Genomic DNA, 13,371 nt, shown 5'->3' on the forward strand with positions numbered 1-13,371 from the left:
GGGGCAAAGGGTGGTGGTATAAAATGCACACTGGGATTATTGATGGATGGAGGTCAACACCGGTGATGGGAGTGATCTTGACTCACTGTATATCTATGAAGGACTTTGTAGATCACAATGCTTTTAATAAAATAAAATTTAAAAAAAGAGAAAAAGAAAATGCTGGCTTACAATCATTTAATTAAAATGCACTACCAAATTGGCACATTCTAAGAATACACAACACCCAAAATGATAGATATTTCAATAAACAAATATCTTGGTGTCAGGTTAATAGTAATCCTACAGGTGTCCTGAATCTCTCTGGAACACCCTGCAGATGCTGAGTTTTTGCTTCGATAACTACATTCAATTCAAGGTTCAGAGAACAGAAGTCTCACTATGGCACCTCTCCACAGGGATTCTAACCAGAGATTCTGTTATCTTTGAGACTAATCCAAAGGTAAGGACAAATATAGTTCATCTGATATTCAGAGGTAGATGAAAATAAAAAGTTATTTCTACTTTGAACTGGAGAAGGATGTGGAAAAGACTGTTTACCTGAGAACTTTTAACTACAAGATCACAATCAAACTTTATTTTATTTGTGTATTATAGGGGGAAATAGACTTAGACTGAAATATTTTTTATTATTTCACATTTTCTCTTTTTAGACTGAAATTTTAATTTAAACTGATCAAGGGTTGATGACTATGAGAAGGCAAAAAATAATCCTCTTTAAAGGAAAACAATTTCTTTTTTTTTTCTTTTATAAAATCTTTATTTAAGCACCAGAACTACAAGCATGATTGTAGTTGGATTTCGGAGAAGAACACAATTTCAAATTGAGCCTCAAAAACATTCTGCCACACATAACTTTTTAAAAAATAATCAGAAAAAAATCCAGAAAAGATAAGCCTAGAATAAAAATAATCTGGAGAGAAGAGAGGTGGGCAGGGAGAAAAGCAGTTAGCAGTAAAGGGAATAAAGTGAGAGGGTATATCATATGTCTGATTTGAAATCTAGAGGGAGATAACAGAAGGTGGGAGAGGCAGAGAGAATTTTTCAGAGTTGTTGGAAGACATTAGTCTTTAGATGCAAAAAGTATAACCAATTCCAAGCAGCATAAACTTTGGAGAAAGCACAGAAAAAGAAAAGCAGAAGAGTCTAAAAAAGCCGAGGGGTGGGGTATGACAAATAAGCAAATGACTAACAAAAGAAGGGCTCTTTGACTGTTAATTTTCTAAATGGTGGCAATTGTCAACCCAACTGACATTTAGCAATATATGACTTCTACCTATATTTGAACACTTAACTGAAATCACACAGTAATTTTTTTTCCCTCATCATTAAAATGTTAAGATCGACCCCTGGAGTTTCATCTAGAAGTGTTTAGTTTTTTGATGTGTGTGAAGTCTGTTTCATGACTAGGCTATAACTTACATATACTGCTATAATTTACATATACTGCTAATGGGCACTGGAGTTGTTTCCAGTTTTTTGCTCCTATAGAATAAAAATAACAGAACTTTCATGACTCTGGTATTATTTTTTAAAATGTGTTTTTCATAATATGTCTCCTGCAATGATGTGAACTTTCTCGATGAAAATTAATACAGGTTAAAATGTTAACAAAACACCCAAACTCATAAAACTGTCATGATGCTCACATCCTGAAAGTTCAAACCTGTAATAAAAGACCCTGTTGCATTTATGTTATGGTCTTTAATGATAAATGTTTTAAAGCTGTTATGTTCTGTTGGTTTTTTTTTTTCTTTTTGGCAAAAGCTAATTCTAAAATTTTACCCCTATGCAGTTTTAGCTCCAGTTAGCTGGATGAGTGTGAGAACTCACACCTTTTTCACTAATCTGATAGTCATGCCAGGTTGTTTTCTTTAAAAAAAAAATAGGAGGGACATTTCAAGTTTAGATTCTTCTCAAAACAAAGGTACATGAAAATAAGTAAAGCAAGTGGTTAATACCTGATGGCTAAGAGAAGAAAATGAAGAAAAAATACAGTATGCATGAGAATTTTGTAAAATCTCTTCTATATGTTTTGCTATATTTAAAAATTACATCTTGTTGCATAACACTTCACCCCATCATGCTGTCAAAGAATAGTTCACTTGTTAGCAGATAATCTTCAATGGATGCCCGTGAGTACTGCTAAGACATTCCAGTCTCAGAAAGGCCAAATCTGCTTTCCCTATAAAGACAAAGCAGGGGTAATGTACATAGAGCTGACCCAATGAAGTAGTTGCTTGCTGAGTGGAACATACCATTAATGCTCGGTTCAAGTTTCCTCTGACATGCCTTTCTGATATCCTTATGGTCTCCCATGGGTCGAGTTAGCCTGAAAGAGACCTGTTAAATAAGAAAATAGCCACAAAGTTATTAAATCTAAATGCATCTTCTGAAAGGATTAGAAATTTAAATAGAAGAAATTTGCAATTATAAGGTGAATTTTACTGGCCCATTTAAACAGATAAAGAAACACCATTGTAATTCATAGTTGCATCATAGTAACTCATATTTTAAATGTTAATGTTCAAAAAATTTCTAAGTTGTTGTGTATGTAAACATTTCCATGGGATTATTATGTTACTGATCCTACCCTGATCTGTGATTGTGCTCTACCCTAGGGTGTGACCTGACATTTTACTCCCACCCTAGGGTGGTACATGTTTCTGCTCCCACCCTACAGTGGTACCTGATTCTGATGTATAAAAGCAAGGGTCTGTGGAAGGCAGGGGCTTTTTCGAGGGCTGATTCTGGGGCTTTGGTCTTCAGCCATATCCACTGAATAAAGCTGATATCTTCTGAAACCTGACTGTCTGTTAGCTTTATACCTGTTGCATTCACCTCAGAACTGCCGACTGAACAAGGTGACAGACGGGTACTCTGAGCTGGAGGAGAAAGACCTCATCCTCCATCCCTCCATCAGTCATCCCCATCAAGAGCTGAATTGCAACACTAAGTCATAAATATTTAAAAAAAAAACTGTCACCACTAGAAAAAGAAAGATAGATGAATACTAGAGAAATAGAGGTGAAGGGCAAAAGGCAAGGAGCAGGAGAAATATGGAGAACAGAGAGCTATAGGAAGATGTTTCTTATATTCATGCCCTAAGGACTGCTTGAAAATCCAAGGCAACTGGATTTTCTCAGGACCTGCTTACTCAATTGCGAGAATATAGGAAATGTAGCTAAGTAATCAGACTTTGACTAGTCTGGAGATAAATGGTGATGAGAAAGGTCTTAGAAAGAAGAACTTAGTCCTTTGTGTGTATCTCTTATTCTTGGACATGGTTCCTCAAGGGAATAGATCTTAGAATCACTAAGTGTGAGCCCTAGTTCTGACTCTTTACAAGCTAGAAGAGATAATCTGCATCACCCAGCTTCATAGATTCATTCTATTCTATAAAAATATTCATTTATCACCAAGTCATGAAAAATCATTGGTATACAGGCATCATTGCTGAAAACTGGAGTAATCTCAGGAGCAGAGACTGAACCAAGTCCCTGTCCTGCTGAAGCCTCACCAGCTGTATCCAACATCCACAATTACTGCTTCACCAATGGTCCAACTTCACCACTTAAACACTGATCTCTGAAATACCTAACTGACCAAAACTTCAGGTATGCCAATATTTGGCCTGAGATCACTGGGACTTTGTCAGAAATGAATACAGGTATCTTTGTCTCCACCTTCTTATACTTTTGAAAGGTCTGTCAATCATAACTGTACAACACCATCTCAGCCATAGAGCTTGAAATTCCTGAATCATGCAGCTGCATACATGACCAAGCAACATCTCCAAATTTTTGATACTGTTATCCCAGTAGACACACACCAAATTAAATGTCAAGGTGGCACAGAGGCCACTTAATGTTAAGAAACAAAACAAATACCAGAAAGATTAACTAGTAGCTAATATTAAACAAATAACGTAAAGATCAACTAGCAGCTAATTTGTAAAATTCCTGTCAGTCCTCAATTACAATTACTAGGTAGCCAAGACATAATTAAAAAAAAATCGAGAAAAGTTGATACAAGTCAAATGTTTCAAGACTGCCACAATATCCTCATCAACTAAGTGCTCATGGTAAGAAAAAAAATTGACAAGATTTGGTAAAGGTTTAGAAGTCCTATTTTAACACCATATACACTAGTAATCTGCAGGTCACATTCTATATAATCATCTAATTCTAGACATGATCCCTATTGTGGAATTTTAGGATAGTTTCTGCTAAGCATGCACCTTAGTGGTTTCTTGAAAAGACACTGAAAGTTAAGAGCTTATGCATAAGTCTGATGTAGTATTAACTGATCTATGCCAACAATAACGATACCACAAGCAAAATTAAACTGGAAATTATCAATGATATATTTATTCTGTTAAAGAGCAATGTTATTTCCTTGCTTTTAGGAAGCTAAACTGAAGATAGTTTTTAGCATTAATAAGGAAAGAATAGTAACCATAGAAACACAGCATTTATCAGTTTCTTTGTTAAAAAAAAAAAAAAGCAGCTCCTTCCCTGAAATGCTTGGAGGTGATCAGGCAAACACTTCAGCTAAAGATCTCTCTCTCTAACAGGTCTTAACTACTTAAAAGCAGTGGAATTCTATAAAATAATAAGCAACCTATTTAAAAATAATGGAAATTTTGATTAAAAGTTAAAAATATACTTACCACAAAGACATGCAAAAGTGTGGTAGCAACAGACCAAACCATCCATTGTGAAGAGAACAACAACCAAGGACACAATCAACATTCATACTGCAAGGAAAAAGCAAACCCTGACATGTTCTGAAAGCCTTTTCTTTGCCAGCACTTGTTACACTTCATTAAATGCACATGATAGAAAAGTAAGAAAAATCGTGAAGTGCAAGAAGAGTCCATTTTGTCAACATTATTGAGCCATAACTGACAAATAGTAAAAAATATACTACATACAATGTATGATTTAATATACATAGTTCAAGAATTCCTCCCCATCCCATTAATTTATTCATCCATCACTACAGGATGAGTAGTACTACATCACTACCGAAATGCATATTTAGGTTCAACGCAGCAAAATTGAGTGACACATACATTGTTATCCATCAGCTAGAATTTGGTGTATTCCTCTGTCTTATCTTATCAATTGTAACACTTGAGATTAGAATCAGATTTCTGTTTATCTTGAACACTTTGCCCATCATTCTTCTTAAAATGTAAGTTCGGGAAGGACTCCATGTTTTCTTTTGATTTGTGGGCCACGCCCATATGGGATGCCAGGGATTAAATTCAGGTCATATACATGCAACGTAAATGCCCTACCCACTGTGTTATTGCTTCAGCACCGAGACTTAACATTTCTTTATTTGTTCATTGTTTTATCACCAGTTCATTGTATATTGTAAACACTCAATAAATTTATGAATGTGATGGCTGAATATTAACCATACATCCCACTATAAATATTTTGAACTTATCAATAAATATGTTAATATTTTTCAGATTTAAAAATATTTTTTCCTGATATCAATTTTTAGAAATGGAAATAGCTAGGTCAAAAGTTATATATCTTGGGGCTGGAGACATAGCATGGAGGTAGGACGTTTGCCTTGCAAGCAGAAGGACGGTGGTTCAAATCCTGGCATCCCATAGGGCCCCCCAAGTCTGCCAGGAGCGATTTCTGAGCATAGAGCCAGGAGTAACCCTGAAAGCTGCCAGGAGTGACCCAAAAACCAAAGAAAAAAAAGTTATATATCTTCATGAAGGAAAAGTATATGTCTAGCATGAGTCTAATCTAGGTTCAATCTCTGGCACCAGATAATTATTGAACACAGCTGAATGCTGTCTTAAAGGGACCTGGCCACTGTAAGGGCAGCCTTAGTTTACCCCAGCCTTGCAGGGGCCAAGCTGAGTTCTTGGATAATGCATCAAGCTACAGATATAATAAGTCAGCATGGCCCTTAGGCCACTTATGCTTTGCTATATAAAAAGTTATAGAGCTTTCTGGGGCTGGAGCAATAGCGCAGTGGTAGGGTGTTTGCCTTGCACACGGCTGACCCAGTACAGACCTCGGTTCAATCCCCAGTGTACCATATGGTACCCAAGATGAAGCAATTTCTGAGCGCATAGCCAGAAGTAATCCCTGAGCGTCACAGGATGTGGTCCCCCCAAAAAAACAAAAACAAAAACAAAACAAAACCATAAAACAGAAACAAAATAAAAAGTTATAGAGCTTTCTGAGTTCAAAATACACGTTGACAAGACTCTTCCTATAAAGTTTCAAGATATATATCTATATATCTATAAATGTTCCTTTCTCATTCAATCCTCATGTATTCTGCAATATTTCTCATTAAATACTTTTTGATTTTACAAAATTTTCTTAAGGTATAGTTTCATTATAAACATCAATGTATTTTTCAATTCTATTTTATTCAACTATTTTCCCCTAATTATTTTCCTTTAATCCAATTTAGATTGGCTAAGAATACTTAGGTTACTAAGAATTCCCATTTTTATGTTGGCAAATAAATTCAGTTTTCCCCTAGAAACTTTTTTCACTGCTTCCAAGCTTGGGAAATTATTTTCAAGAAAAAAATAAGAAATGCTTTTGTTTTATTCTAGTTTCTCACTGTTTCATAGTTACCTTTATTTCATTAATATATTTGGAATTTATTTTGGACCATAAAAGAGTATATACTAATAATCTTCTGCTTTCATTTAGGTTGACTATTTTATGCTAAATTTTTACATAATACGATTCTTTTTATTTATATATGTATTGGCCACATGCAAACAAAGCATGCACTCATCACTAAGCTCTCTCTAGCTCAACATGTAACATTTTAATATGTAATATTTAATTTTCATTGTAATTTACTTAATTATACTGGAATTTCTTTTATGGCTCCACAGTTTGTTTGAAAACTAATTGCTTACAGGGCTGGGTATATGACTCAAGGTTGAAACACAAGCATATGTGAGGCCCTGAGATTGATTTTGAAGAGCCAGGCCCCATTCCAGCACTGGTAGATTTATTCTTAATGGTTCCTAGTCACCAATGGCCCTTAGTAGTTGTAGTGCCCAGCAGAGCACTACACACATGCACACAGACCAGGAGTAAGTCCCAGGGTCCTATAAGCACTGCTAAACATAAACCTAATAAAATATTTTAAGTAAATTTATAAAATTTCATGTATTTTAGGATTTTCTAATGATTTGGGGTTTTATATTTAGTTTCTCTGTGTAAAAGAGCATGATTTTAATCCATTGAAATCTGTATTTATTTAAAGATGTAGTAAGTAAGCCATCAAATTTGGTAAAAAAAATTGGAAACATGATTTGAAAATTACTATCATATTTAGATACATGTTAAATTTTGTTACTTCCATTATTACATATTTTAAACTCCTATGTTTTGTTTTGTTTTTTGGGGGGGCATCACACCAGGTAGTGCTTGGGACTTACTCCTGCTGTTGCTCAGGAATTACTACTTGATAGTGCTTGGGGACCACGTGCAGTACCAAAGCGAGTGTCCTGCCTCCTGTACTTGATCTCCAGACCCATGTTGTATTTTTGTTGTTGTTGTTTTTTGTTTTGCTTTTTGGGTCACACCCAGTGACACTCAGGGGTTACTCCTGGCTCTGCACTCAGAAATTGCTCCTGGCTCAGGCGACCATATGAGACTCCGGGGGATATAATCACGGTCTGTCCTAGGTTAGCACATTCAAGGCAGATGCTCTACCTCTGGCACCACTGCTCTGGCACCTTATTTTTTTAATTTTTATTTTATTGAAACAATCGTGATTCACAGTTCTTCATAGTTGAATTTCAGATATACAATGGTCAGAGCTCTTCCCACCACCAGTGTCAACCTCCCTCAACAAAGGGACCCAGAGTGCATCCTATACCACTAACCTTTGCCCCTGGCCTGCCAGTGTAACTGGTATCTTTGACTTTAAATTGTTAAAGTTTAGATCCTTTGATACTATTATCATTGACTTTGGCTTGGGTATTTAGTTCTGTCCTGCTTTATTTTCCCACCAAGCATCTGAGACCACTTGGCCCCTGACCCCAGCCTTTCTGTATTCCTTTCATCTTAGTTTTATAGAAAATGCAGGAATATGTGCTAAAATAAAGTAAGCTGAGTCTTAAGATTCTATGAAAAAGGTGGGAACCCCAATTTAAAAGATAAGATATAAAAATACAATAAATAATAATAAAAGTGTGAATGGCAGTTTTTGTTTTTGTTTTTGCATAGGCACAACAAAATATATGAAAAATAGAAAGGAAAAAATCTTTGGCCTAAAACCAGGGAGACCTTACTCATGAAGCATCCTGGCATAAGACCAACTACAGGTTCCAGGCATACTAAATTGTTTAACCCCAAAGTTTTTCTTTGTGGTACCAGTAGAAGTTCTTCTTAATCACAGTTGTTGCAGTCAGGTTTCTGTAGTTAGAGATCTGGTTTCTGTACAGATCCTAATTCAAAGTCAGGGTATCACAGAGCATCTTCTGGTTTTATCTCACCATTAGGTGGCAATGCAGAGAACCCTGCCCTGAAAGCATGTTGTTGCGGTGTCATATAAACCCACTCTAGAGCAAGTCAATTCTAGAGCAGCATTAGGGCCTTCCCTGGTAAGATGTTCAATTCCTGGTGCTAGTGTAGAAAACCACGCTGGTTCCATAGATGGGATCCAAGGTTCAGGGATGAATGGCCAATGTCTGATCTTCTGAAGCCTAAGCCAAGTCTAACTATGACAAATGTACAGGGTGCAAGGCCCCAGTGCAATATAAAATTTGTGTTCCTATCTCTATTAGATAAGAACTTGTTTGCACATGTAAGCTTTCCCTCATTTTAATGTTCCCATGCAAAAAAGGAAAAATGCCACTTGGTACTCCTGGTGCATATGGGGATAAAAATAAAAGGCTAAACAATTCCTATGGCCTGGTTCTAATATGAATTCTGAACACTAGAGAAACTTATCTACTAGAATTTTCCACTAACTAGATTCAAAAAAAGGAATGGGAGAAAACTGCCACTACATAAGAACAATAAAAGTTATACCTGTTAATGAAATACATCTAATGAAATATTTGAAGGAGTTATACATGTCCCCTTTAAGTCTTCTGAAATAGTCTGGGGGTTGGAGAGCATAGTTTTAGCTTATGATATGGTCTTATAGAATTGGAAAAATGGCTCCCAGCAGTCACATATCAGAAAATTTCCTCAAGCTGGTGGCTTTTCAGAACCAAATCTGGTAGAATGCAACAATCCGCAGCAAAAAGATGTGGGGGGGGAAAGGGGCCCCTGAGTGCAAATCAGCAGCAGCAATGGTGGCAGCTTCTTCTCTGACTGAGGCAAGGTGGGCTAGGTACCTATCTTTTCACTTTGGGAGCTGGTTAGCAGCTGGCTGGTGTGGGGGATTGTTCCACTTCTGAGGAGTTAAGAACTGAGGGTAAAAAGGGTTAAATGAGGAGGAAATAACAGATTGGGGCTGAGAGAGTGAAGGAAAGTTTTGAAAAGAATTTGTAGGGTGGTAAGTGAAGGGTGGCGAAGGAGTTGTTATATATAACAGAGGGGAGGACAATATACAACATAGAGAGACATTATGTATATTACAGATAGACATTAGACAGGCATCAAGGTAGCCAACACATACACTCACACACACACACATAGACAGACACTGGGGATCGATTCATGGGTTACAGTTGAAAAACTGACCCAGATAAATGAACACTTAAAAAATATAACACTGGGAAGTCAGATGTAAAAATTTTTCATTTTCTAGGCCAATCATCATTGGTGAGGGCAAACTTTACTAAAGAAAGGCTTCCTGGGTTAGATTGTGTTTAGAGCATTCTTGAAAATAATAATAATTTTCAAGTCTAGAAAACTAAGCAATATAGTAATGAGCACTGTAAGAGGAGTCTACACCATGAAGAATGTCTTTAGCATCCAGGTTCCTTTCTTAGAAGCAAACTAAAATCCCGTGTTATTATTTTTAAGATTTCTTACTCTGGTAAAATTCTTCACCTTACTTTAAAAGATATTTTATTTTTTATTTTATTTATGTATTTATTTTGATTGTTTGGTCATACCCAGCAGCGCTCAGGGGTTACTCCTGGCTCTGTGATCAGAAATTACTCCTGGGAGGCTCAGGGATAATATGGGATCCTGGGATTCAAACCACCGTCCTGCATGCAAGACAAAGACCCTATCTCCGTGCTATCGCTCCAGCCCCAATTTAAAATATTTAAGTTTAATAATTGCCATCATTTTAAAATATATATTATAAATAAGCAATAAATGAATCCCAACTATTTCAGTGAGTCATAATTTTTAATTTTTTATGGTTGTATTTGTTTTGTTTTGGGGCCACACCCAACTATGTTCAGGGCTTGTTTGCATCTAGCTCTGTGCAGAGGAATTGTTTCTGGAGGGCTCTGGGGATGGTATAAACCTGCAGGTTCAAACCCTGCAGGTCAGTGTATGCAAGTCAAGTCCCTTACCCATCGTACTATCAGTCCAGTTCTCCAATTTGACAGTTTTAAGTGTTATTATTTTTCTCCAGAGCAGCCTCCCTTTGCATTCTCTGAGGCATATAGTATGCTGTCCGAGTTGAGTCCCATCAGGAACTGAGCAGCTTGGAAAGCCTTAGCATCTTTATAACACTGCGTTGATGCAGGCTTCTGGGATTCCAAGTGAAAGCCTGGGTATTACAGGTACGCACCCTTTCTTTTAACAGATTCTTAAATCCAACTTATGTTTTCCCAGAACCATGAAACTGTTCAAAATCCCCACTGTTTCAGTTGTTTTACCTACTTTCCTAGATTTTTCCCTACACAGCTTACAATGTATTAAATGCTTTACAGAGAAAACTGATGCTAACTGCTGAGCTTTACTAAATATTTCATTGTTTCCTTTTCTTTGACATATCAGTACTGCAAGTACTATCCTGCATCTGTGGGAGTTCTGAGTTAGAGAGCCCAGATTTACTTCATAATTTAAAAAGAAAACCAATTTAAAGGTGAGTTTCCATGAGCTAATGCATGATCAAATCCATCCTTTAAGAATTTAGCAAATTCCTAGTTCTTTTTATTCAGTCACATTTTAAACATTGTTGGTTTAGTGTTTATTTGAGGAAGCAAAATTGGTGGAGATATGTATTGGCTATTAAAAATTTCACTGAACTACCTATTGTCAAGCAAACTACTCACTGAATTTAAATGAAACTTTAATAAATCACTTTATCACTAATGACCAATTCAAGTTTTGGATTGACTTAAAATTAATTATTCCACGGTTATCATGCTATCCAAATTTATCTTGGAGCAAATGACTTTAAAAATTTAAGTAGGGCCGATCTAGGACCAAAGGTGGTTGGTTCGAATCCCGGTGTCCCATATGGTCCCCTGTGCCTGCCAGGAGCTATTTCTGAGCAGACAGCCAGGAGTAACCCCTGAGCACCGCTGGGTGTGACACAAAAACAAAACAAACAAACAAAAATTAAGTAAAATATTGGAAGAATACAGAGAAGATTAGCATGGCCTCTGCGCAAGGATGACACACAAATTTGTGAAGCGTTCCATATTTTTATATCCTCCCCAAAAATTTAAGTTAAAATACAGTTTTATAAATATTTAATTTTTTATTAATCCCTTCTTTGGATTAAAAAAATAAGACCTGGGAAGACCATCATAGACTATGCCTTTGCATTTGAAAAGTTAATAATATTTGATAAAAATATTTGTATATACAAAAGTAAGGATTTTGGAACATCAATTTTTCTCAAATACAACCCAGTGAAGAAACACATAAAATAATTTGCCCTAACACTGCTTTTGAAATCTTCCAGGTATGAATTATAAAGTTTATTATAAAGCTCTTTTATTTTTAAATGTAAGTATTTCTCCAACACTCTCTTCCAATAGATTTAATGTATTATTTATCAACTGACAAGTCATTGACTATTTTATTCTTCTGTGTTCTATTACATCCTATTGTTTTAGAAAGAAATTTGATTTAAAAAATCCTATGTGGCTGGGTAACAAATGAATTCATTATATTGAAGTTGAATACATGCTTATATTTTAGAAGAGATAATTTAAACCAATCATGACACCAGAAAAATTAACATCCTTTTTTTTTTCAATACTGGACACAGACTTGTATTATCAGGTCTGATTTCTCAGTTACATTAACATGAATAGATATTGATGTAGCCTATTATCTCAGCTTACATACATATTACAAGTGATTGTCTATTAGCAGTAAGGTCTTATTCCAGGGCTTAATTTAGAAATGCCCAAAATGAAACAAAAGCCCACACTTGGAAGAGATCTCCAGTATAGTCATTGCTTAGGAAAAATATTATTGCTTTGCAGCAGTTTAAGAAGCATAACTGGTTAGTTCTTTGAAATGAGACAAACAGTATAGTCCCAATGTTGTTGCAAGGATGAAGAGATTGAACATCTGCAGTACTTGAATCAGGCTTCTTGAAATGGTTAATGGGATTTACATCTGTGTACTTATTTTTTTCTGGTATCCCTACAATTTTTGATGTTTTACTGCATTGTACTTTCCAGCCAGAATTTCCACTCAGAATTCTACCTGTAGATAGAAGTGACCAGGGGGAAGTCAACTGTCCTGTATGGTGCAAAACTCAGCAACCCAAAGGTTTAGAGCAAACTATCAGAGAAAACTTCAGCTGAACCTGAGCTTCAATGTGAACACAATCTACTTTAGACTTGACAAGCAACAGGGAATTCTGATGCCTGGAAATTCTTGTGATAACCAGGCAGCCTTCCAGCTCTGCTAATGCAGAGACAGATGTGTCAGGGTAAGATAAGGATGTGCGTCTGAAACTTGCACGTCATAACTATGACTGCGAAAAGCATATGGTTAGGTTAGAATCCATTTACAATTCAGAAATTCAACACACAAGTGAGCACTTGAACCAGAGATGTTGACACTGATCCTCCTCACTGATTTCTAAATGCTTCCAGCATTTTCCCAAGCCTGGGGTGGAGCTGAATCTTTAGATCACCTCCAAGCAAACAGGCCCAGCCATGGGCAGTGGTAAGAACCAGCAATGTCTTGCTCACTATAGCTTCCTTTGCTCTAGGAACTTCTGCCCTGTGACCATCTTCTCCATTTTCAGATTCCTTAGTTTTGGAGACCAGGATCTAGAGACAGAGGTAGTTTTGCCTTGATTACCATTTAATTTTCTGGGGACCCCTAACAGATGCTCAACTGAGTTGAAGCAGGTATGGCTGCCGTTGGGACTAAGTCTTACAGTTGAACTAGAGGCTTGGGTTTTTTCAAGTTTCTTCTTTGAATCTGCTGACTAAGGACTGCATAATGACTGAAAAACACCCAAGTC

General features: G+C 36.4%; 1 pseudogene; it reads left to right on the top strand.

Moving 5' to 3' along the window:
- The first annotated feature begins 11,494 nt into the window (after positions 1-11,494).
- LOC126015313 (uncharacterized) lies at positions 11,495-11,584 on the top strand (annotated as a pseudogene).
- Positions 11,585-13,371: the final 1,787 nt, after the last annotated feature.

The sequence above is a fragment of the Suncus etruscus genome, chromosome 7 (genome assembly GCF_024139225.1).
Source record: "Suncus etruscus isolate mSunEtr1 chromosome 7, mSunEtr1.pri.cur, whole genome shotgun sequence".
In the NCBI taxonomy this organism is placed as follows: domain Eukaryota; kingdom Metazoa; phylum Chordata; class Mammalia; order Eulipotyphla; family Soricidae; genus Suncus; species Suncus etruscus.